The sequence below is a fragment of the Monodelphis domestica genome, chromosome 4, assembly GCF_027887165.1.
Source record: "Monodelphis domestica isolate mMonDom1 chromosome 4, mMonDom1.pri, whole genome shotgun sequence".
Taxonomy (NCBI): domain Eukaryota; kingdom Metazoa; phylum Chordata; class Mammalia; order Didelphimorphia; family Didelphidae; genus Monodelphis; species Monodelphis domestica.
Genome location: NC_077230.1, coordinates 183,107,048 through 183,132,707, shown reverse-complemented (window position 1 = coordinate 183,132,707; position 25,660 = coordinate 183,107,048). Strand labels below are relative to the sequence as shown.

At 37.0% G+C, this 25,660-nt stretch overlaps 1 long non-coding RNA gene across 2 annotated transcripts in view; it reads right to left on the bottom strand.

Moving 5' to 3' along the window:
* Positions 1-25,660, bottom strand: part of LOC103098921 (uncharacterized) — a 165,132-nt gene that overhangs the window by 57,210 nt on the left and 82,262 nt on the right. Inside the window, exons 2-3 of one of the 2 annotated variants that reach the window (XR_467619.3) lie at positions 20,128-20,258; positions 1,040-5,050 (exon numbers count right to left, since the gene is read on the bottom strand). The exons of the other annotated variant lie outside the window; for it this stretch is intronic. This is a non-coding gene — a long non-coding RNA (uncharacterized LOC103098921). Of the gene's footprint in view, positions 1-1,039; positions 5,051-20,127; positions 20,259-25,660 lie in introns of those variants that run through there. 2 annotated transcript variants of the gene reach the window in all.

Genomic DNA, 25,660 nt, shown 5'->3' with positions numbered 1-25,660 from the left:
CTCTCTCCAGGAAGTCCTATGGATACATAATCATGTTCATAAAACTTGGGGGGTTTTTGAGTTACTATTTTTTAAAATATAACATAATATGCAATATAACAATATTATAATGCATATTATTTGTTATAAATATGTAATAAATAAAAATGTAATACATTATAATACATATGCTTATTCAAGAGAAACAAATTCTCACAGTAGCTATGCCCCAAAATCTGTCTCATTCTTTTTCCTTCCCTGTTCCCCTCTTCTCACTCCCCTCAAAAGACAAGAAATATGATATAGATTATACAATATTATTATATGATACATATTTCCCTCTTCATCATGTTGTGAAACAAAACACATTGCTTATACTAGAGAAAAATTCATGGAGCAAATCAAGTGAAGGATGGGATGATATGCTTCAATTTGCATTCAGATTTCATCTGTTCCTTCTATGGCAGTGGATAGACTTTTTCATCATGAGTCATTTAGAGTTGTCCTGGTTGCTTGCCTTGTTGACAGTTAAGTCATTCACAGTTGATCATCATATATTATTATTTTTACTATATACAACATTTGCCTGGTTGTGCCCTCCTTACTCTGTGTCACTTCATATAAGTCTTTCCAGGTTTTTTTTGTGATCATCTTGTTTGTCATTTCTTATGACAATAGTATTCCATTATAAACATACAGCTTGTTTAGTCATAATGGACATTTCATCATTTTCCAGTTCTTTGCTATCACAAAGCTGTCATAAATATTTTAGAACATATATTTTCTTTTCCTTTTTCTTTGATCACCTTAGGGATGCATAGTTTTATAATATAACTCTTTTAACATAATTCCAGATTGTTCTCCAAAATGACTGGATCAGTTCACAGTTCCACTAACAATGTACTAGTTTGCCTGTTTATCCTCCAACATTTATCATTTTGCCCTACCATTTAAGCCAATCTGGTGAGATATCTCAGAGTTTTTGTTTTTTGATGTGTATTTCTCTAATCAATAATGACTTAGAGCATTTTTCATATATATATATATATTATTTCTTTATTCAGAATCTATTTGTTCACATCTTGAGGAATGGCTCATATTCTTACATATCTGACAAAATTATCTGTATATTTTAGATATAAGATCTCTATCTGAGAGACTCCATAAAATTTTCCCCAACTTGTTAATTTTCTTTTAATCTTGGCTATATTCATTTTATTGGTACAAAAACAATTCAATTGGTACAAAAAAACTGTTCAGAATTATCCATTTTACATTTCACAGTGTTTTCTGGTTTTTTCATTCATAAATTCTTTTCCTATCCATAAATCTGATAGATAGCATGTTCCATTTCTTCTAATTTGTATATAGTAGCCCCCTTTATAATTAAGTCATATATTTTGGCCTTATCTTGGTAAATGGTGTAAGATTCTGGTCTATATCTAATTCTTCCAAACTGCTTTCTAGTTTTCCCAACAATTTTTACTAAATATTGAATTCTTACTTCAAAAACTTAGAACTTTACCTTTGTCAAACACGTTTACTATGATCTTTTACAATTTGTTGTATATCTACTCTGTTGCACTAATCTGCTTTTCTATTTCTTAGACAGTGCCAGATAGTTTTGATAATTACTGTTTTATAATATAATTTGAAATTTGGTACTGACAGACCTCCTTTCTTAATATTTTTTCATTATTTCTGTTGATGTTCTTGATCTTTTGTTTTTCCAAGTGAATATTATTTTTTCTAGTTCAATAAAATAATTTATTGGTAATTTAATTGGGATGGCATTTAATAAGTGTATTAGTTTAGGGAGGATTTGAATTTTAATTATCTTGGATTTGCACCCATGAACATTAATATTTCTATAATTATTTAAATCTGACTATTTGTATAAAAAGTGTTTTATAATTATGTTGATATAGTTTCTTGATTTGTTTTAGAGGATATGCTCCTATGGCTAATTTAAATGGATTTATCTCTTACTATATCTTCATGCAGGACATTATTAGTGACACATAAAAATGCTGATGACTTATGTGGGATTATTTTTTATCTTCCTATTTTGCTAAAATTATTGATAGTTTCAATTTTTTTGGTTGAATCTCTAGAATTTTCTATATATATATATCATCATATCATCTGCAAAGAGATCGTTTTATTATCTCTCTGCATATTCTGATACCTTCAATGTCTTTTTCTTCTCATATTGCTATTTCTAGCATTTCCGGTACAATATTAAATAATATTGGTGATCATGGACATACTGGTTTTACTCCTCATCTTATAGGAAAGGATTCTAACATCCCCATTACAGATAATGTTTGCTGATAATTTTAAAGATATACTTCTCATTAATCTAAGGGGAAATCCTTTTATACCTGTGCTTTCAAGTGGTTTTGATAGGAATGAGTATTGCATTTTGTCTAAAACTCTTTTTGTACCTATTGATATAATCTGATCTGTTACTTTTTTGTTGATGTAATCAATTATATTAATAGTTTTGATTATATAAGATCATTCCTGCATACATAGTATCAATCCTACTTGGTCATAATGTGCAATCTTTGTGATGTGTTGTTGTTATAGTAGCCTGGTAAATATTATATTTACAATTTTTGCACCTATATTCATTAATAAAATTGACATGTAATTTTCTTTGTCTGTTACTCTTCCTGGTTTAGATATCAGCATCATATTTAAAATTTGTTTTCTTAATGAGTAATTAGTAGCAGTCTGTCAATCAACTAGCACAGAGGATCTCTCTTATTTTTCTGTCCCTCTCTCCCCTCTGCTCTCCTTCTTCCTCTTCTCTCCATCCTTCTGTTTCTTTCTCCTCTCCTCTCAAATTTTTTCACCTATCTGAAAAAGCTTTCTCTAGTTCCCAAGTTTTCACTACATGTGTATGTGTGTGTTTAATAGTGGCATTTATACTGATTTGCAAAAGTATTTCTCACTTTATGTCATTTGAAACTCACAACAACCATAGGTATTATTATCCTCATTTTACAGATAAATAAACTATCTTTTAAAAAGCTCAGAGAGATAAAGCAACTTACCTATGATCATGCAACTCATAAGTCTCAGTGGGAAAATTTGAACCTAGGTCTTCCTGACCTTAAGTTCAGCACTCCATCCATTATGTCACATTATCTCAACAATATCACCTATCTCCTTTCCTTTGATACTTATACCAGCTGCTGCTACTATCTACAATTTGCCCAGTATATATTTTGTTTATATATAATTGTTGGCATGCTTTCCCCCATTAGACTGTGAGATCCTTAAGAGCAGGCCTGTTTTTGTTCTTCTTGGTATCTCCAATTCTTTGTACAATGCCTGGCACAGAGTAGGATCTTAGCAAATGCTAGTTGACTAACTGCTACTGATTACTCACCAAGAAATTAGGTTTTGTGAACACAACTATATCCACAGCATGTCCCACCAAGTTTCTCTGAAAACAGAAATTTCCAGGAAATTATTTGTTTTAGGATATGACTACACATGCCAGCCTCTATCATATTATATTACCAAATAGTTATCATTAAACTCCTAAGAGGGACTTATAATCTATTTAATTTGAGCATTTCCTCCAATAACACAGATCTCCACCCTTCCATGCCTGCCCATGATACAATTCTTTTTAAAAAAATCTTTTTAATTTAATTTTTAAAAGTTGAACTTGTATAACTTTTTTAAAAATATTTTTCCATGTTTACATAATTCATTTTCTTTCCCTCCTCGCTATCCTCCCCCATCCCGGATCCAATAAGCACTTCCACTGGCTTATACAAATGTTCTCATTTATTCCTATTTTTTATTCATTTTGCAATAGAGCAGTCTTTTAAAACCAAAACCCCCAATCATATATCCATATAAATAAATGATAAGTTATTTGTTTTTCTTCTGTGTTTCTACTCCCACAGTTCTTTCTCTCATTGTGGATAGCATTCTTTCTCATAAGTCTCTTGGGACTGTCTTGTAGCCACAAAGTTCATTACGTTGGATTGTTCCACATTATTTCACTTTTTGTGTATAATGTTCTCTTGGTTCTGATCATTCCACTCTGCATCAGTTCCTGGAGGTTCTTCCAATTCATACAGAAATCCTCCTCTTCATCATTCCTTACAGCCCAATAGTATTCCATCACCATCATATATTACAATTTGCTCAATCATTCCCCAATTGAAGGATATGCCCTCATTTTCCAGTTTTTTGCCACCACAAAGAGTAGAACTATGAATATTTTTATACAAACATTTTTTTCTTTATTATTATCTCTCTAGGGTACAAACACAGAAGCAGTATTACTGGATCAAAGGGTAGGTATTCTTTTAATGCCCTTTGAGCATAATTCCAAATTGCCTTCCTGAATTATTGGATCAATTCACAGCTCCACCAGCAGCCATGATACAATTCTTGTGCACATTCTCCCATCTATTCATACCAGGTGGCTCACCCAATGTGCTGTCTTTTTCCCTTTCTATTGACATTGTGAGATTGCTAACTGAATAGATGGGCATATCCAATAGACAACCACTGAGCCAAATATATTTTTATTATATAAATAATATTCCATAATTGCATAGTGTTTATGATTACAAAGCACTTTAATACATTTGATTTGATTTGCACATTTCATTTACTTCTACACACAGTTTCATGAAGGAGACAGAAGTACTATAATTCTTCCCATTTTCTAAATAAGAAACAGGTTCAAAGACGATGACTTGCATAAGATTATACAGGTAGTAAGTGGCAGAGTTGACGCTTGAACTGGGGGATTTTGGCTCCTACCCTTCTGATCTTTCCATTTTTAACATGCTATAGAATGAGGCTCACTCTCGGGATGGCTCCCCCTGGTCATCTTATTGGGACAAACAAACCATCTCTTAAAGTGTAGAGGAATTTAAATGATGACTCTTCCACCTTCACAATTTTCTCCTTTTTCCTCCTAAACCCAGGCATGACTTTTCATCAACCTAATGTCCCCATTTGGATTTGAATTTTGGAGATGACAGTTCTTCCAAGAAGACAACCTTCCTGGAGACAAGCCTGATAAATGTACCTGGAAGAAAGAGGAGAGCAATTTTGGCACTTTGGACAAATAGCACAAAATGACACCAAGAGAAAGTAGTACTAAAGTAGTACTAAACTTGTCCCCAAATCATCCACTGAGAGAGAGACCTCAGCATTCTATGAGACCACTAAGGAGGCCAATTCTTGGAGAAGAAGCTAGTGGAATGGGAGGATAGCTTACCTGGTGTTCATGGTTGGCAGGAGTATGAGGGAAAGAAATGTACTAACTAGGATTTAGTTAATTTGATTATTTTGGATAAATCTAGTTCCCAGTTCCCAGCATTTTCAGTAGCTGCCCTCCTTGCCTGAAATTCTTTCCCTCCTAATCTTCACTGCCTGGCTTTCCTGGCTTCCTTTTAAGTCTCAGTCCAAACTCAACTTCATCAAGAGGCTTTTATTATGCTCACTCAATGTTAGTGCTTTCCCTCTGGAATTACCTCCAACTCACCCTGTATAAATTTTATGTATATGCATGTTGTTGCCCCCTTTGGACTGTGAGTTCCTTAAGAGGGGAAGCTGATCCCTTTAGGGCTTAGCACAGTACCTGGCTCTTTGACTATTTATTGACCAATTGGCTAACTAGCTTCTATAGGACTCATAAAGAGTGAAAATGCTATGAAGATCCAAATTTAATACATCTTAAAATTACACCATCTTTTAAAATTACTCTTTAATTTTGTCACCATTTAAATTTTAGCAACCTGAGGCAAAGCCCTAGTGTCCCTAACCAAGTTACAGACCTGATATTCCTGGATCCAAGGATCCAAGGATCCATCAGATCCTTGACATTCCTGGCTTTGGCACTAGGGCAATCTGAGGCACTGTCCTTCCTATCATTCCAAGTAAAGCACTCTGTTTTACCACTGCAGCTTTTTGATAAGAAAGGAAACTAACAAATCTCTGACAGCATTGTGTGGGTATTGTCTGCATGGATAATCTCAGGTTTAGAGGCAAAAGCATTATGCAACTGCTCGGCCATTATTAAGGAGGCAGATCTGTCTCAGAAGTAACTATTAGTGTTTCTTTGATTGTTGTCAAAGTCCCCTTGTATACAGAATTCACGATGAAACCTGGGAGAATACAGTTGTTAAGGATCCATAACCACTCAATAACAGCTGTCTGTTCCGAGAGAAGATGGGAGAGAAGCAAAATTAATCTGTTGCATACTCGTCAATATTTGCAATTGTTTGGAGAATTTCTCTGACAAGCGTTTATATAAATAGTGGTTCATTGTCCTTTAAATGGATGCTGTCTCCTTAGAGCCGTTATCTAGTGAGAGAAATAAAGAGGAATCATGGCAAACCTATCATCAGTCCAGAGCATGGAGGCTACTCATTGTCTTTACTTTACATGAAATACCAATTTCCCAATCCCTGGGGGAAGGGATTTCTCCTCTTCATTTCTCTCTCCACCCCAACTCCCCTCACCATTCATAGTCCTCTGTGGCAAATGTCTTTCTAGTGTTCCCTTCTCTAGGTAACACTGGGCGATTGACTGCATTTCAGATATCCAGCTCTTTACATGAACCAAAAATGAAAATTCGTCCCAAACAGGGAACAGGGTTGTCTGAAGAAGGCATTGTCTAGAATGAAGGCTATGTAAAAGAAAGATGCATTTCCCTAATAATCTCCTACCTGAGTCACAAGGTTGGAGAGTCCCTTGAAACCTTCTTTTGACCATCTTCACAAAGAACAATGAGTAATTTGATTCAAACTAATGCAACAACAGGCATTCAAGAAGCACTAAGTATAAACTAGGGACAGCTAGGTGGATAAAGCACATGCCAGGAGTCAGGAAGACCTGAATCCAAATCTGACCTCAGACATTTACTGACTATTCAACCCTGGGTAGACCACTTAATCCTGTTTGCCTCATCTTCCTCATCTGCAACATGAAAGGGAGAGGGAAGTGGCAAAACACTGTGGTATCTTGGCCAAGAAAATCCCACAACAGAAGCCCTACAAGCTACTATAGCCTGGGCCTTCAAAGACAAAATGTCCCTGACCTTAAGAGAATTCCATGCTCAAGGAGCCTCAAAACCTCTACTGCTTGATCTTGGGAATGGAGATGACACAATGACATGTGTCCAGATAATTATATGCAAAAATTTTGTACATGGATATAGTACTAACAAGTGGTAGAAAACACCTAATGTAGGAGATGACCCTTGAGAAGACCCTTGAATGGAGTTAAGGAGTCTTTTTTAAAATTAATTAATTGATTTGGAATATTTTTCTATGGTTACATGGTTCACGTTCTTTCCCTCCCCTCTTTCCTCCCTCCTCCCTGAGCTGATGAGCAATTCCACTGGGTTGTACATGTTTCATTGCTCAACATCTATTTCCATATTATTAATATTTTCAATAGAATGATTATTTTAAAGTCAAAATTCCCAATCACATATCCATCAAACCACGTGATCAATCACATGTTTTTCTTTTGCATTTCTATGGAGTTAAGGATTCTGAGAGACAGTAATGCAAACATCAGGCATGCCCCTGCAAAGGCATAGAGGAGAGAAGGAGGAATATCATCTATGGCAAAGCCAGGCCACTTTCACTGGAATGTGAAATACAAGAGAGGGAATAAATCAGTCTCAAATGATAGTGTAGTACCACATTATGAAGGTTTTTAAATGCCCCTAATAATGCATTTTATCCAAGAGACAGGAGGGAGGGTTGGCAGTGTGAAGGAGTAGAAAGGATGCTAAATTTTATAACTAATGGATTTCCACTCCTTTCTCTGCTGCTTGTTACCTTGCACAACCTTGAAAAAGTCTTCTAACTTCTCTATGCTTCAGTTTTCCCATCTGTAAAATGAAATAGCTGGATGGGATGATGTCTAAGATACTTCCCACTTTTAAAACCATGTCTCAGGGCAGGCAACAAAATGGAAGTTCCTACCTTTGGGCACAGAATAAGTAGAATAAATTCCTTTATATCCTAATTATTTATTTATATTTGTGTCCACGAATCATCAATCCCATCAGTGATTTTTACTTTGCCTTGGGTTGGTTGAGATTTTATTTTCATTCCTTACCATCTAAAAGGCTAGTGATCATTTTTTCTTGTCATTGCCACACTTTTCAATGTTGTTATGAGAGATTAATAAATAAATGTTAGAAATCCTTGGATAAAAGGTACAATAAAAGTGTGAACTATTATCTTTAACTCTGTCTCTCGGGCATATAGTAAAGATTAATTAGATAAGCTTAAGAAAGTGCTATAATTGGTAGAAGGAATTATCAAAACCCCAGGGAAGGAACAGCTTTGTGTTTGAGGCATTTGAAATTGTTCTGATCTTAATAGCCAATGAATGAACAATTTCTAATCTCTAAAGTGTCTCAGGCCAGATTCCCAGGGATGGTCCAGACCAGTTCCTATCAGACATAATGTGTGACTGGGGGCAAAATAATGAAAATTTATGATAATAAACTAGGACACAGCTATGGTTGACATTCTTGTGAAATTGAATAGTAGCTGTCCTAAGCATGATTCAAACAACTGCTCCATAGGTGATGAGGGGAGACAGAGGTGAGCAGAAGGTAAGCCTGGCAGTTAAACTGTCCTGGATTCTAGCTAGAGATCAAAGAGCAGCTGGTCCCAAGTACTTATTGAATAGCCACTAAAGACAGGAAAAAATAAAAAGGAAAGGCATTGGACCAAAAAACTGAAAGGTAAGGTCCTGCTCTGAAGTCCGCCACTGACTTTCTTTGTGGTCTTGGGAAAGTTACTTTTGCTCTCCTGGGTCTCAGTTTCTCTTTTTATAAAATGAGGGGTTCGAACCAAATGGTTTCCAGAATTCCTCAGAGTTGCTAGGAGACACAGTGAAATGAATTCTGGGACTGGAGTCAGGAAGACTCATCTTTTTGAGTTCAAATCCAGACTCAGACACTAGTTAGTAACATGGTTAGTTTGACTCCATTTCTTCAACTGTAAAATGAGCTGGAAAAAGGAAATGACCAACCACTCCAGTATCTTTGCCAAGAAAACTTCAAATTGGGTCACAAAGAGTCAAATATGACTGAAAAATGACTGAACATTAAGATTCTTGTGGACCTCCCATTCTCTGATTATAGGAGGAGATACTATGAGAAGATTATAACAGAAATTCATTTCAGTAATTCATTTGAATAAACCTTATGTTAAGGGTCTATTTTGGGCAAGGCACCATGCTAGGTGCAAGGGTTTCTAAGAAACAAAAAAAATGTCTTTGCCTTCAAGGAGCTTGCTTTATATAGGAGTGACAGAAAATGTTCAAAAATCAAATGTAGAACAAGGAAAATGACTGAGGTAGAGAGGACTCATTATCAGTGGTTATCAGAGAAGGTATCACAAGGAAGCCAGCTCCTGAGCTAAACCCTGAAGAAGACAAGGATTCTGAGAGGGCAGCAATAAGGAGGGAATACATTCTAGAAGTGGGCAAACTCTAGGCAAACTTGCAGAAGCAATGAATGGAAAGTTGCCTTTGGGAAACAGTGGGTAGTTCAGTTTGGCTGGAATGTAGAGTTTGTAAAGGGAAGTAATAATGAAATCAAGTTGGAAAGGAAATGAGAACCAGATTATGAAGAACCCAAGTGCCAGGCTAAGCTAAGTGGCAACAGTGGCTACTGTATTGAATTTAGCATAAGGAAGATTTGCGTTCCAATCCTGCCTCAGACACTTTTCTAACTGTGTGACTATAATCATGGTATTTAACTACTCTAAGCTCTAAGCCTCCATTTTCTCACCTATAAAATGGACTGTTCAATATTGTGAAACAATCAATTATGATAGATTTAATTATTCTTAGCAATACAACGATCCAGGGCAAGTCTGAGGGACTTAGGACAAAGAATGTTCTCCATCTCCAGAATAGGAACTGTTGGAGTCAGAATTCAGATCAAAGCATGAGATTTTTCACTTGTTTATTTGGGTGCTTGTTTGGGGATTTTGGTTTTATGTGATTATTCTCTTACAAAAATAAACATTATGGAAATAGGTTTGCATGATAATGCATGTATAAACCAGATTGAATTGCTTTCTAGCTCCAGGAGTGGGGAGAGAAGGGAACAATCTGGATCATATAACTTCAGAAAACTTATGTGGAAATTTCTCATTACATGTAATTGATTAAAAACTCTTTATAAAATATGTAAGGTTTATGTATAAATTATAGTATAAAATTAAATATAAAATAGAAATATAATATTAAAATTTTAAAGATAAAAAATCAAAATTGAAAGAATCAAATGAGACAACATATGAAAAGTATAATTAATTTTAACACTCTATATACATGATAGAGTTTATTATTATTTCATCTGGTTGTACAATGGGAAATCACTCTCAGGCTTGGCCAGACTCTCCTTTCTTGAACCTTTTGCTATTTAATAAGAGTCATATCTCCATCATGCTCCCCCTGAAGTTCAAATTTGAAAGTCTTTGATATCTGCTTTCTCCACTTACTGTCTGTTGAATTACTATCCATTTCTCAAAAATGCCATCAATAACAACCTTCCTCATTAGACATCTAATGTATTCATCACATGATATTGTATAATATATCAGATCTATGATTATGTCGTCCTCCCACTAGTCTGTAAGCTCTATGAAGGGAGGAATCTTCTCTTAACTAAATATCTTATCTCATCCAGTTTCTACCACAGTACTCTATATGTAATAATGATCAATAAAGGATTTGTTGACATGGGAACATGTCCTGTATATATTCCAAATGATAACAATGATTCTACTTCTAAATTCTAAGCTATAAAATGACATAAAACATAGACTTTAAAGTAAAATCCAACTCAGCTTATTTTTTTTCAAATATGAGCTTTCAGATTTTTTTCTTCCTATCTCCTCTTGCCCTTCCTCCTCTCAAAAGAAAAAAAAATACAACTCAAATGGGCATAGTCAAGCAAAACGAATTCCCACATTGGCCATGACCAAAAATAGATATGTCTCATTCTATACCCCAAAGTTCAGCACCTCTCGGCTGGGGTGTGAGTAGAACATGCCTCCCCATCATTCACCCAGAACATTGGCAGATCATTGCATTTCAACAAATATGTGGTAAAGGTCTCTTCTGGGTAAGGCACCATACTAAGTGCTAGGGTTACTAAAACCAAAGGAAGATTGTTCCTGCCTTAAAGGAGCTTACTTTATACAGGAGTGATAGGAAATATTCACAAATCAAGTATAGTCCAAGTCTTCCAAAACTGTTCATTTTTATGAAGTTGTTATTATAGTACAAATCAATCCCCTTCATCTATTTACTAGACTCTCCATCAGGTTCATAAAAGTTTTCCCAGGTTTCTCTGAATCCATCTCTTTCATAACTTCTTACAGCATAATAGGATTCTATTATATTCACATACATAATTTGTTCAATCATTCCCTCTTTAGGAGCACTCCCCTATTTTCTAGTTCTCTGCCCCTACCAAAACAAATATAAATATTTCTGTTCATATAGGAATTTTTCCTCTTCCTTTTATTTCCTTTATGTATAGACCTATTAGTGGATCAAAGGTTATGTATGCCTAGGTTAGTAACTTTGGGGACATAGTTCTATCTTGTCTTTCAAAAAAGTTGGATCAGCTTGCAGTTCCAACAGTGCATCCATGTGCCTGTTTTCTAGAAGCCTCTTCAACATTTGTCACTTTATTTTTTTTGCCTACTTTTTGATGGGTATGAGGCCAAATCTTATTGTTCAGTTAGTTTTTTTAAGTCATGTCTGACTCTTTGTGATAGCATTTGAGATTTTCTTGGCAAAGATACTGGAGTGGTTTGCCATTTCCTTTTCTATTTCATTTTATAAATGAGGAACCCGAGGAAAATAGAGTAAAGTGACTTGCCCAGGGTCACAAGAGAGTGTCTGAGGTTATATTTGAATTCATAAAAATGAATCTTCCTGACTCCAGGCCCAGCACTCAACACTGAGTCACCTAGCTGCCCTTGATCAAACCATACAGGTGCCTTAATTTACATGTTTCTAATTCAGCAGTTCTCAAAGTATGGCTTGGGAAGTTTGAGGGTCCCTGAGACCTTTTTTTTGGGGGGGGGAGTCACAAGATCAAAACCATTTTCATATTAATGCTAAAATATATTTGCCTACTAAAATATTCTTCTTTTCCAACTATATATCTGAAGTCAGATTTTTTCATATACTTGAACCAAAACAATCTATCATGATAAAATAAATGCTATTGTGTTTGTTTTAGAAAATAGTTTTTTGTCGTGCAAATGTATTAATAAGTAATGGGCTTAGTGTTTTTTTTAATTACTAAATATTTAATTTTTTTTGTTTTAGATTTAAATAAGGTAAATATAAATAGATGTAATTTCCAAAAGCAAAAACCCTTTTGGTGTCCTTAATAATTGTTTAGCATGTAAAGGAGTCCTGAGATCAAAATATTTGAGTCTTGCTGTTCTAATTTTTAGTGATTTGAAGCATTTTTTAAAAATATGGCCATAACATAGCTTTGATTTCTTCCCTTGAGAACTGCGATGTCCTTTGACCATTAATCAATTGGGGAATGAATCTTGATCTTAAAAATTTGAATCAGTTCCTTCTATATCTCATAAAGGAGACCTTTATCAGAGGAAATTGCTAGCAAGCTTTTCCCTCCAGTTAACCATTTCCCTTCTAATACTAGCCGTAAAGGATTTATTTGTGTAAATCCACACCACCACCCTAATGCACCCCAGCTTATAACAATCTTAAAGCAAGTCAGATGCTGGCTTTTAAGCCTAGACTATATCCTGAAAATAAAATACTTGTTTAGACAAAAGTTATTTTAACAATTTCCTAGCAAACTTGGCAGATCATACGAATTTAAAAAACAAAGCTTATCTGGTTGGCAATAGCACTTTGGAGACTTAAGTGCACTAATTTAAGTAACTTTTCAAAGGAATCTTAAGAGGAAATCTCAGCTTAACAATTTTTATCTACCCGTGTTTATCTTCACCTTCTGAAATGTCCATTGGTCAACAAACACTGGAGAAACCTACAGTATGAATGATACCATATTAGGCAAGCATTTGAGCTGGGTAGGTAGGGAGGAGGAGGTTGTTTATATTTGAGGGAGATGGTGGGACTTTCTTAAACTTTTAGGTCATGTTATGGTGATAAGAATATTTCAGTAAATATTCCTGGAAACAGCCGTTTTCCTAAATGAGTAACCACCAGTGGATAAGCTCTGAGCACTTCATTTTTCCTCAGTGGATTCCCCAAGTCTTCCCACAGAATTTGCTTCATATAATATATAGTAATTCTATAATAGCTGCCTAATAATAATAGTCAGTGTTTGCATGGTATTTAATATGTGCCAGGTACTTTGAAATTTTTACCTCATTTGATTCTCATAACAGTCCAGGGGGTTGCTATTTTAATCTTCATTTTATCTAACTAAAATACAAGCTAAGAGAACTGTGTTTTTTATGAAAAGTGGAGAAATGTGACAATTTGGAAGAGTAAAGGAGTGAGATGTCACTGTAGCACATAAAGTTTGGTTACCACTCTCACAGAGTATCTACTGAGACCAGGGAAATGGGGAAATGACTTACATGTTCTAAAATATTCTAGCAGCTCTCTTTATGGTGGCAAAGAATTGGAAATTGGGGGCATGCCTATCCACTGGGGAATGGCTGGTCAAATTGTGGCAAATAATTGTGAGGAAATATTACTGCACTATAAGAAATGATGAGGAGGTTAATTCTAAAAAGCAAACAAGAAAGACCTACATGAAATTATGAAGAGAAAAATGAGCAGAACTGAGAGCATTATATACAGCCACAGAAATTTTGTTTGAAGAATGACTTGTGCATGTCCACCTCCAGAGAAAAGAACTGAAACAATAAGACAGTGTTAGAGAGATGCACACTGACTTTTGTCAGATGATGCCTTCTTTAGTAGGGGAAGGAGAGAGAAGAAGGAAGATACCTGGAAACTTTAATGTAATGAACAAAGAAATTAATTAATCAATACAAAGCAATAAGTATCTACCCCTAGTGCTGCTCTCTGGGGAGGGTGTGTGCTGCTCCACTTGTTGGGAAGAAGAATGAAACTGGAGGCTATTCTACCCCTATGGCTGGTTGGAGTTTGGAAGATAATGAGTAGCCACAGATCAGCTAAAGAAGGTAATGTTGGTTCTTTGATTTTAAGATCATTGACCATGAAGGTTTTCTGAAGCAGGTGTAAGACTAGGGGTTTGAGTATGTTTGATTCAAAAGTTTGATGGAAAAAGGAAGGAAGAAAATTTTGGAAGATTAAAAAAAAGAATTATCAGGGACAGCTAGGTAGGTGGCTCAGTGGATAGAGAGCCAGGGCTGGAGGTCCTGGGTTCAAAAATGGTCTGAGACCTTCCTAACTGGGTAACTTGGGCAAGTCACTTGACCCCCATTGCCTAGTCCTTTCCACTCTCCTGCATTGGAACCAATACACAGTTATTGATTCTAATATGGAAGGTAAGGGTTAAAAAAAAAAGGAATTATGATGAAAAGAAAAATCTTAAGTCGCTCCCTATCACCTCAGCTTGTCACTTATATGCCTTCACAATCCGACTCTTGCCAGGCTAATTTCATGTAGCTCCCCTTCGTACCTATGTTTCAGCCAAACTCATCAACTTGTTATTCCCCCCAAATCCGAGTTTTCTCCCCTACCTCAGTGTCTCTACATAGGTTGCCTCATAGACCTACAATGCACTCTCTGGCCTCACCTCAGTGTCTTAGAATCCTTAGCATTATTCAAGGTTCACCTCGGGCACCACTTCTTATAGGAAGCTTTCCTGATCCTCCCTTAGTTGTCAGAGCTCTTTCCTGCTTCAGATTATCCTATAAAGGTAGGACCTTGTCTTACGCAAACTCAGCATGTTTGAATTCAGGTACAAACATTTGACAACTGAAAAAAATAAAGGCAGAAAAATATGTAAAATAAACATTTTTAGCTATGAGCGAAATCTGTGCCATTTTCCCAAACAGCATAAAATCTCGCAGCAGTTTGCCCAATCACTTTCATTCTCACACTGGGAAGCAAATTAGTGGGAGTCATTACATTACACCAAACATTAGCTCCCACATTAGTCTTTGTCAGAAGTTCTCACTTGTGTCTGTGACAGAGCGATGCTTCTCTTTGTTTCATTAACACCATCTAGTTAATAAGGGCCCCAAGGTGACTCTGATGAGACTAAGACAAGTCAGAAAGGACCTATATAAGAAATTACTTATTCAATAATGGGGTTCCCTATCATGTATTACTTGGGGTCTTGAAACATATTGGTCATATAAAATGGAGTCTATTCTCTTCTTTACTCATCTTTGTAAATGTTGTATCTTTCCAGTAGAATGTAAGCTCCCTGAGGTCAGAGTCTGCTTTACACATAGTAAATAAACATAAATATAACTAAAATACAATATACTTGAATTATTCATACTTAACACTTAGTAGATGCTTATGGAATGAATGAATGAATGTTCAAGTAAATTGAGTGATTAGACAAAAGTCAGGGTTTGAATGATGAGAAAATCAAAATCTTTCAAGCTTAAAGAAAAATGGGAAATCCTATCATTCAACCCTTTTATTTGACAGAAAAAGAAACTGAGTCCTAGAGAGGAAAAGTGACTTGCTCAAAGTTATTCAGCTCCTGTTTAACAGAGCAAACCCTCTTATACCATTTTACCACCAGTGGGGAAGAGAATTGGGAGTGGCTGACATGGAGGAGGAGAGATCAGGTGAAGTGCTGACTTCTAAATAAAATAACATCACACATTAAAGTCCTGCTGGGAACTGAAAGTTTAATTTAAAACCTTCCATTTAAACAAAATCAATTTAAATTTGATTATTTACTGAACTATCAGGAAACCCAGTAGGAAGCAAGAAAATAAATAAGGAGATCAGGTTTGACTTCTTCAGTGATTATAGTTGTATTTGGAAGCCTGCCAGATCACTGGAGCATGAGTGTGCCATGGTTGGATAAAGCACATTGGAAAAGGAGTGAGAAAAGCCTTTCCTCTGTTCTCTCTTTAGCAACCCTGCCCACCCCACCCCCAGTCTCAGTGTACTTATCTGTGAAATGGGAATCTATAATTCCTACCTCTCTTATCTTCTTCCTAAGAAAACCATAAACCTATAGATCACCTAGAGAAAGGTGCTACTAATTGTTGATAAATAATTACTAATGACTTAGTGGGAAGGGCATGGGAAATAGATAAAATACAAACTCCTCAGCTTAGCATTTGAAAGCTTTCTCAATCTAATCCCAGTTTATTTTTTCAGAATGAGTTTAAATAGAGAAGAATCCGAATTTAGATACCCATTCTGCTATTGGCTCTTTGGGTGACCTCCAAGAAGTCAGGTTAAACTATCTAGATCTCAGTTCCCTCAATTACAGAGTGGATTGTTTAGAATGGATGGTCTCTAAGACACCTTTCAGCTTTCAATCCTATAGTCTCAGCAATAGTATTTGTCAAGTCATGTGCTCCTTCTCCCAGACATGTATTCTTCCTCACAGGGATGTGAACTCAAGAAAAGAGCTTGAGACCATACTTCCCTGAGGCATATTTTTGGGATTAGAAAATCCACAGATCTGACTGGGAATAAGTACTCTGAAGCCTGAAGTTTTAAGGTTGAGAAGCCAAAGAGAAGTAAGGTAAAGAAGATGGGGTGTTCACACCACTGCCCACAAGATCTGGCCTCTCTGAGTGTGTCTGTGAAAGAGCCGGTACAGGGCAGAGGGTGACTGAGGGAAATATGAGGGTGTAGGAATCAACTCAGTGTGTAGAGTGAATCTATAGGGGTGTCAGGGAATAAATGTGTCAGGGGGGTGAGGGTGGGACAAGGTCTCTCTTTCTGGTGTGCTGCACAGAAAACACAGCATGTTGTCTAATTAGCCTGACTAATTAGAAAGATTTGAGTTCAAATCTGACCTCAGACACTTACTAGCTGGTGAGCCTGGGAACCATTTGTCTCAGTTTCCTACAAAGTGGAGAAGGAAATGGCAAACCACTCCAGTATCTTTGCCAAGAAAAACCCCAGATGGGGTCACGTAGAGTCAGGCATAACTGAAAAACGACTCAACAGCAAAGACGAAATTAGGAATGGTGGCTTCTGTGAGGGAGACTATGAGGCTTCCAGTTCCTGGGAGTCATTACATATGTGAGGCAGGAGAACTATGTCCCCAGAAGGTCACAAAGATAGCCTGGAGGAGGAGGAGGAGGAGAATCAGAAACCCAGCACAGGGCAGCCATGGTGAGTTGCCCATTTTGAACAGAGCCTGGTTGGCATGTGAGGAAAGAATGACTGATGATGAGACAAGACAGATTGAAGCTGTTGTGAGAGATCTTAAATATCCACCCCTTGGCTTCCCCTGGCACTGACAGATTAATTTATTGCCTTATCTTACAGAATACCAGTCCTCCCCACCATTTCCTGTAGCCTCCTTACTGTGCCCCCAGAGTGGATACTGACTTCTTCCCCTCTCTCTACTCTTCCTGGATTGCCTTAGAAAGTAAATTCCTTAAGAGCAGGGCTTGTCATATTTGCAAGAATTTGTATCCCCAGCACTTAGCACAATGCCAGGCACATAGAATGCATTTTACAAGTGCTCTATTATCTATCTGTCTAGCTCTTTATCTCTACATGTCTGTCCACATCTAGCTATCATCTCTCTATAACTCTATCATCTGTCTATCTGTCTTTATCTTTTGATCTATAGTTATCATCTATCATCTATGTACCTGTCTCTCACTAGATCCAAAGAGAGATTAAGTAATCTGCTTCAAATCACATAAAGAGAAGATCCCAATAGCAAAGCTCAGATTCAGACCCCAATTTTCTGACCCAGATCCCATGTTTCTTTAACTGCTGACTGCTAGTTCTCATCCTGCCTAAATGTACAAGAAGGAATTCGCTGACAAAGTAAGGTTCTTGTCTATCGCTCATTCCATTTATAATGGCTACTTGACAGCATGGTCTATGTACTAGGGACCACTTTGAGCAGTCTGTGGGAAAGTACTCTAGAGGTCTTGAATGAGGGCAGAGCCCTTCATGCAGTAAACCCTAAGAACAGTAACCAGAACCCTAGCAATGCTGAAGAGCAGAGTGAAGAAGTAGTTCCCAGTTTGTTCAAGTTGGGGCAACTTTTTTTAACATCAAAAAATTTTATGGATCTCAACAACCACAAAGCAAACATGATAGTTTTGCTATGAATATTTGGGTAAGTCATCTTTCACTTCAATCCCCAGGGGTCTGGAGTCACAGGTTAGGATACACTGAACTAAATTCAGTGTTTGATTAATCATGGGAACTTTCTTCTTTGGCACAGATCCAAGCTCATTTCTTCTTCTTTTGTTTTGTAATGTTTTGCAGAAACATATTTTGAATTATGAACCTAATAATCATCAACCAAATGCACATCTTAGTTTTTAAAGAACAAGAAAAGTTTATATAAGAAACTGTGAACTTATCTACAGTTACAGCTTATCTTTTAAGTGTATATATTAAATTTATCACAATAGTAACAAGATTGTCTTGTTTATATACCTTTCTAAACTTTGTTTTCTTCTGTGTACTGTGTTTTCTTTCTTGTTGTTCTTTCTCTTCTTTCTTTTCCCTCTTGCTTTCTTTATTTCCTACCTTGTCTCTTTCTTTTCTTCATTTTTCTTCCCTTCCTTCCTTCTGTCCTCTCTTTGATTTTTCTTTCCTTTTTCCCTTTCTTTTTCTCTTCCTTTCTTTCACATTTCTATCATCTCTGATGTCTAGCATCGGATATGCTGACACAGCCTCTAGTAATGCAACCCTGGGTAAGTAGCTTAACCTCTAAGTTCTTTAAGCAGCTCTCTGAGAATCTAAATTATAGAGAAAGTGCCAATCTCTGGGGAGCTTCTCATCAGAGCTTCCTAGAACAACAACAACAAAAATTCACAAGGCCAGTCCCAATCCTTCTATCACTATCCATTAACTCACTTTTCTCTCCCATGCTACCTGCCATAGCTCTCCCTTGTAATAAGTAAGTACTGTCAAACAAAATGAATCAACTCATTAACCATGCCTGAAAGAGCATGTCTCTTCATTTCTAGTTAGTCAAATAGCATTAATTGATGGTTTACTATGTGCTAAGCCCTAGGTCTACCAAGAAAGGCAAAAGTATAGTCTCTGTTCTCAGAGCACACAATATACACATATAATGGACAATGTGTAAATATCTAAGTATATACAAGATATATACAGTATATGGGAAGATAATCTGAAAGGGGAAGGCATGTAACAATTTGAAGGAACCAAAAAAGCCAGCTACAGAAGGTGGAATTTGAACTGAGTCTGGAAGGAAACCAGGAAAGCCAAGAGATCACAGTGAGGTAGCAGAGCATTCTATGCATGGAGGATAACCAGTGAAAAGACACATAGATGGAAAATGGAGCATCATGTTTGAGGAATTGCAAGTAGTATAATGTAAGGAATTAACAGAGATTGTGGAAGGGAGTAATTAGAAAAGTAGGAATGGAAAAGATAACAAAGAGTTTTAAATACTAAACAGAGGACTTTATATTTGGTCCTAGAAGTTATAGGAAGCCATTGAAGTTCATTGACTAGAGCAGCATTGGTGAACTTTTTAGAGATCACAAGTCCAAACTTAGAAATGCATGACTGAGGGTCAGATAGGTGGCCCAGTAGATATAGTACCAGACCTTAAGATGGGAGGTCCTGGGTTCAAATCTGGTCTCAGATACTCCTATCTGTGTGACCCTGGGCATGTCACTTAACCCCAATTGACTAGCCCTTACCACTCTCTTGCTTTGGAACCAGTAGTATCGATTCTAAGATGGAAGGTAAGGGTTAAAAAAAAAGAAGAAAGAAATGTATGACCCTAGTTCAGAAGAGAGACTAGGGCCAAATAAGTAAATCTGGGAACAATTTTAATAAAGATGACAACTGAACCCATAGGAAGTAATGAGCTCACCAAGTGAGATAGTATAAAGAGAAGCCCTAGGATGAATGAGTCTCAGGGGACTCTATGTCTGCCAAAAGATAAGAAGCCTGATTTATGATCCATCTTCTAAGTTGTGATCAACCACTGCATATACATACAAGAGGCCTATATCTTTGAATGTTGTTTTCTTTCACATTGTTGTGGTCACTGTGTTTTCTTCTCCTGGTTTCTCATATTGCTGTTCTTCTTTTCTCTTCCTCCTCCTTCCTGTTGTATATCTTTTGATCATCTAAAATAATAAAATTGTTATAATTGGTATCTTTTAGAAGCTTAAAGTTCACAGAGCACTTTACCTACATTTTCTCAATTAATCCTCAATCTCCTTATGAGATATATAGGGGTGTGTGTGTGTGTGTGTGTGTGTGTGTGTGTGTGTGTGAGACACCTTCAAAGATTTGTCCAAGGTTGCATAAATAGCAAATGTCAGAGGTACGATTTGAACCCACATCTATTAGGTCCAAGTCCAAAATTCTGCCCATTACACAATGATTGATGAGCAACTAGATTGTGCAGCCAGTGCAGTGCTGGATAGAGAATCGGGAAGACTCCTCTTTCTGAGTTTAAATCTGATCTCAAACACTAACTGTATGATCCTGAGCAAGTCACTTAACTCTGCTTGCCTCAGTTTCCTTATCTGTAAAATGAGCTGGAAAAGGAAATGGCAATCCACTCCAGTATCTTCATCAAGAAAACACCAAATAGAGTCATGAAAAGTCAACCCAACACCACCAACAAACACCATGATGGAGAGAAGTTTTATACACTTCACTGCTCAATGTCATGTCTACTAGAGTGAGCTTAATAAAAATCACTTCATTTATCTTTGCTATTTGCTATCAGCTCTGATAAAAAACTTGGTCAGTGAGAATATTATCTGGGTCAAATTCAACACTATGCTCTCTAATTCCTATCTCTAAGAGTAATCACAATTTTCATCTTTTTGACTGATACTTTGAAAGAACTGCAACTTAGCCTATTTTGTCCCATCTTTCCAGTCTTCTTATACTCTACTCACCTCCACTTACACTGCAACCTAATAACAGAGATTTCCATACTGTTCATCACATAGGACATTCATTTCCCAAATCTGCACATTTTTCTTTTCATTTATTTATTTTTTAAGGTGATTGTGATGCAAAACATATTTCCATACTGATCATCATTGTGAGAACAAACTCATACATTACCAAAACTCCAAAATAAAATCATAAATACACTGATGTGAAAGACAACTCCAATAGTTGTTTCTCTGGAAGTGGATAGCATCCCCCAACACAAGTCTTTCAGGATTGTCCCAGATTATTACATTGCCGAGCATAGCTAAATTTTCACAAATAATCATCTCACAATATTGCTTTTACTGTGTACAATGTTCTCTCAGTTCTGCTTATTTTGCTCTTTAACTGTTCCTGAAGATCTTTCCAGCTTTTTCTGAAATGATCCTGCTTATCATTTCTTATAGCACAATACTGTTCCATCACCAGTATGTTCAACCATTTTCCAAATGGTGGACATCCCCTCAATTTCCAATTCTTTGCCACTACAAGAAGAGCTGCTATAAATATTTTTGTACACATAGGTCCTTTCCCCTCTTTTATTGTCTCTCTGGGATACAGACCTAGGAATAATATTACTGAATTCAAGTGTATGCACAGTTTTTTTTTTATTTTTAAACATTATTTTATTTGGTCCTTTCCATACATTATTCACTGGAAACAAAGATCATTTTCTTTTCCTCCCCTCCCCCCACCTTTCCCTCTCCCATAGCCGACGCACGATTCCACTGGTTATCACATGTGTTTTTGACTGGAACCCATTTCCCTGTTGTTGGAATTTGCATTATAGTGTTCATTTAGAGTCTCTCCTCAGTCTTATCCCCTCCAACCCTGTAGTCAAGCAGTTGCTTTTCATCGGTGTTTTTACTCCTACAGTTTATCCTCTGCTTGTGGGTAGTATTTTTTAGATTCCTGCAGATTGTTCAGGGACATTGCATTGATACTAATGGAGAAGTCCATCACCTTCGATTGTACCACAATGTATCAGTCTCTGTGTACAATGTTTTCTTGGTTCTGCTCCTTTCGCTCTGCATCACTTCCTGGAGGTTGTTCCAGTCCCCATGGAATTCCTCTACTTTATTATTCCTTTTAGCATAATAGTATTCCATCACCAACATATACCACAATTTGTTCAGCCATTCCCCAATTGACGGGCATCCCCTCATTTTCCAATTTTTGGCCACCGCAAAGAGTGCAGCTATGAATATTCTTGTACAAGTCTTTTTGTCCATTATCTCTTTGGGGTACAAACCCAGCAGTGCTATGGCTGGATCAAAGGGCAGACAGTCTTTTATCGCCCTTTGGGCATAGTTCCAAATTGCCCTCCAGAATGGTTGGATCAATTCACAACTCCACCAGCAAATGAATTAATGTCCCCACTTTGCCACATCCCCTCCAGCATTCATTACTTTCCATAGCTGTCATGTTAGCCAATCTGCTAGGTGTGAGGTGATACCTCAGAGTTGTTTTGATTTGCATCTCTCTGATTATAAGAGATGTAGAGCACTTTTTCATGTGCTTATTAACAGTTTTGATTTCTTTGGCTGCGAACTGCCTGTTCATGTCCCTTGCCCATTTGTCAATTGGAGAATGGCTTGATTTTTTGTACAATTGATTTAGTTCTTTATAAATTTGAGTAATTAAACCTTTGTCAGAGGTTTTTATGAAGATTGTTTCCCAATTTGTTGCTACCCTTCTGATTTTGGTTACATTGGTTTTGTTTGTACAAAAACTTTTTAATTTGATGTAATCCAGATTATTTATTTTGCATTTTGTAACTCTTTCTAATTCTTGCTTGGTTTTGAAGTATTTCCCTTCCCAAAGGTCTGACATGTATACTATTCTGTGTTCGCCTAATTTTCTTATAGTTTCCTTCTTTATGTTCAAGTCATTCACCCATTTTGAATTTATCTTGGTGTAGGGTGTGAGGTGTTGATCTAAACCTAATCTTTCCCACACTGTCCTCCAATTTTCCCAGCAGTTTTTATGAAATAGTGGATTTTTGTCCCAAAAGCTGGGATCTTTGGGTTTGTCATATCCTGTCTTGCTGAGGTTGCTTGCCCCCAGTCTATTCCACTGATCCTCCTTTCTGTCTCTTAGCCAGTACCAAATTGTTTTGATGACCGCTGCTTTATAATATAGTCTGAGATCTGGGACTGCAAGACCCCCTTCCTTTGTATTTTTTTCATTATTTCCCTGGATATCCTTGACCTTTTGTTCTTCCAAATGAACTTTATTATGGTTTTTTCTAAATCAGTAAAAAAAATTTTTGAAAGTTCCATGGGTTATGCACAGTTTTATAGCCCTTTGGGTATAGTTCCAAACTGCCCTCTAGAATGGATAGATCCGTCCACAATTCCACCAACGATGCGCTGGTGTCCCCTTTGCCATATCCCCTTCCATATTTATCATTTTCATTGACTGCAATATTGGCCAATCTGATAGGTGTGAGGTAGTACCTCAGCATTGTTTTAATTAATTCTGCACAGTTTCAGTGGTTGTGCCCCATGCCTGCTTTCCCTGCAAATCTCTCCCTACTGGCTTCCCTGGGTTGCTTTAATACTGAACTCAAATCCTATCTTCTACAGAAGCCATCTCCATGAAAGTTAGTGTCTTCCCTTCAAGATTACCTCCCACCTACTCTGTATGTATCCTCTATATACATAATCATTTGCAGGTTGTTTCATCCATTAGAATGTGAGCTCCTTGAAGACTACAGAACTTCTTTCTTTTTATACCCAGTGTGTCCACAGTGTCTTACACATAATAAAAACTTAACAACTGTTTGTTGTAGATTGTCCATGCCAGCAGATCAGTGCAGCAAAAACCATTGGCAGCAATATCCTTTTTAAGTAAAAAGTTGAAGAGGAATCAGAAGTGGTGGTTTGTAGTCACATGATAATCCCAAGGTGGGATGGGGGAGTGGGGCAGGAATATAAAAGACAATTCAAGCCATGCTAGAGCCTTACTGAGAGAGGGGAAATTCAACCCTAGGAAGTCTTGCTTGAGTACCTATAACAGTTGTGAGTGGAGTGGGAAAGGGAGGAGGTGAAAGGAGGCAGAGCCTAGAAGATATGTACCACAATGACAGGCTCCCGAGGTGGTAGCTCAAGCTGGGTGAGGGCTCAAGATCACCGGGCATGGAGCAGACAATCATAAGTCTTTGAGGTATGATACATAGGAAAATTGGTTAGAAGAGGAAGAACACCCATGGGTGTCAGAGTCCTAGGATAAATAGTCAGTCAGTCCACCTAGTTATGGTTTACCACCACCCACCCTCCTGTACCTCGTTTGGGGCTAAAGTGATAACTTTTACTGAGCAAACAACCCAGAACTTTCCCCCAGAAGTCGATTTTCTAAAACAATGAAAGAGAAATGTTCAATTCCAGCTGCTTCCAAATGAATTATTTTTTTAAATTTCTCTTTCAATCTGCAATGGCAAAACCACCTTCTCTATACTTAGACTTAAAAAAAAAAAAAAAAACCACCTTGTTTTGCTCTTTGCAGTGGAGAACAAGAATGAAAAGACTGGGATGAGGTTGAGTAATTAGGCTTTTATCCACTACTGGCCAACATCTGAGAACAAAGGGGACGCTAAGACAGGCTTTTTACCAAGTGTTGTTGACCGTGGGAAGTGGCGTTTCCAAGGTAATCACTGAACCAGCCTAGAGGAGCTGTGTGCTTGCTAAGAACTAAAGAGCTAAGGCAGACTTCCTGAAGAAGAAAAAAACGAAGTGGGAATTTACCACTGATTTGTAGGATTTCCATGTTTTGTCTTAAATATGTATTTCTAGCATACTTTATGTTGGAAAAATTGTGTTCATTCCGAACTCTGGACACAGTGAACCTATTACATCCTGACTCTCAGAGAGCATTTAAAATTGGATGAGAGGGAAGGAAAGGAAGCTGAGAGTCACAATTGTGATCCATCCAGGGCAGATAGAGAGTATTGTGTGATTGCCTATTTATAGACAGAATATGGAATGGTCATTAGTAAATGAGACTGAGGGTCCAGAATCCAGGGTTCATTCCTAGTTCCGTAAAGGACACAAAGATCAATTTAGATGCAGTATTTAATCTCTTGCCACTTCCTCTTTCTTAGACCAGTATTATTGTAAGGGAACTCAAGGGTCTTTCATATTTGAATTTGGCAAATACATTATGCCTCTTTCATTTTAAAACCAGAGTCTGTATATCAAAAGTACAACTTCCTTTACAATTCTTAACTTGACAAAAATGGTTTAACAAATGCTTTGGAGGGCAGCTAGGTGACTCAGTGTATTGAATGCCAGACCTACAGATGGGAGGTCCCAAGTTCAAATTTGACCTCAGAAACTTTCTAACTGTGTGACCCTGGGCAAGTCACTTAGCCCCCAATGCCTAGCCCTTACTACTCTTCTTCTTTGGAGCCAATACATAGTATTTGTTCCAAGATGGAAGGTAAGAATTTTTTTTTAAACCCTTACCTTCTGTCTTGGAGTCAATACTGTGTATTGGCTCCAAGGCAGAAGAGTGGTAAGGGCTAGGCAATGGGGCTCAAGTGACTTGCCCAGGATCACACAGCTGGGAAGTGTGT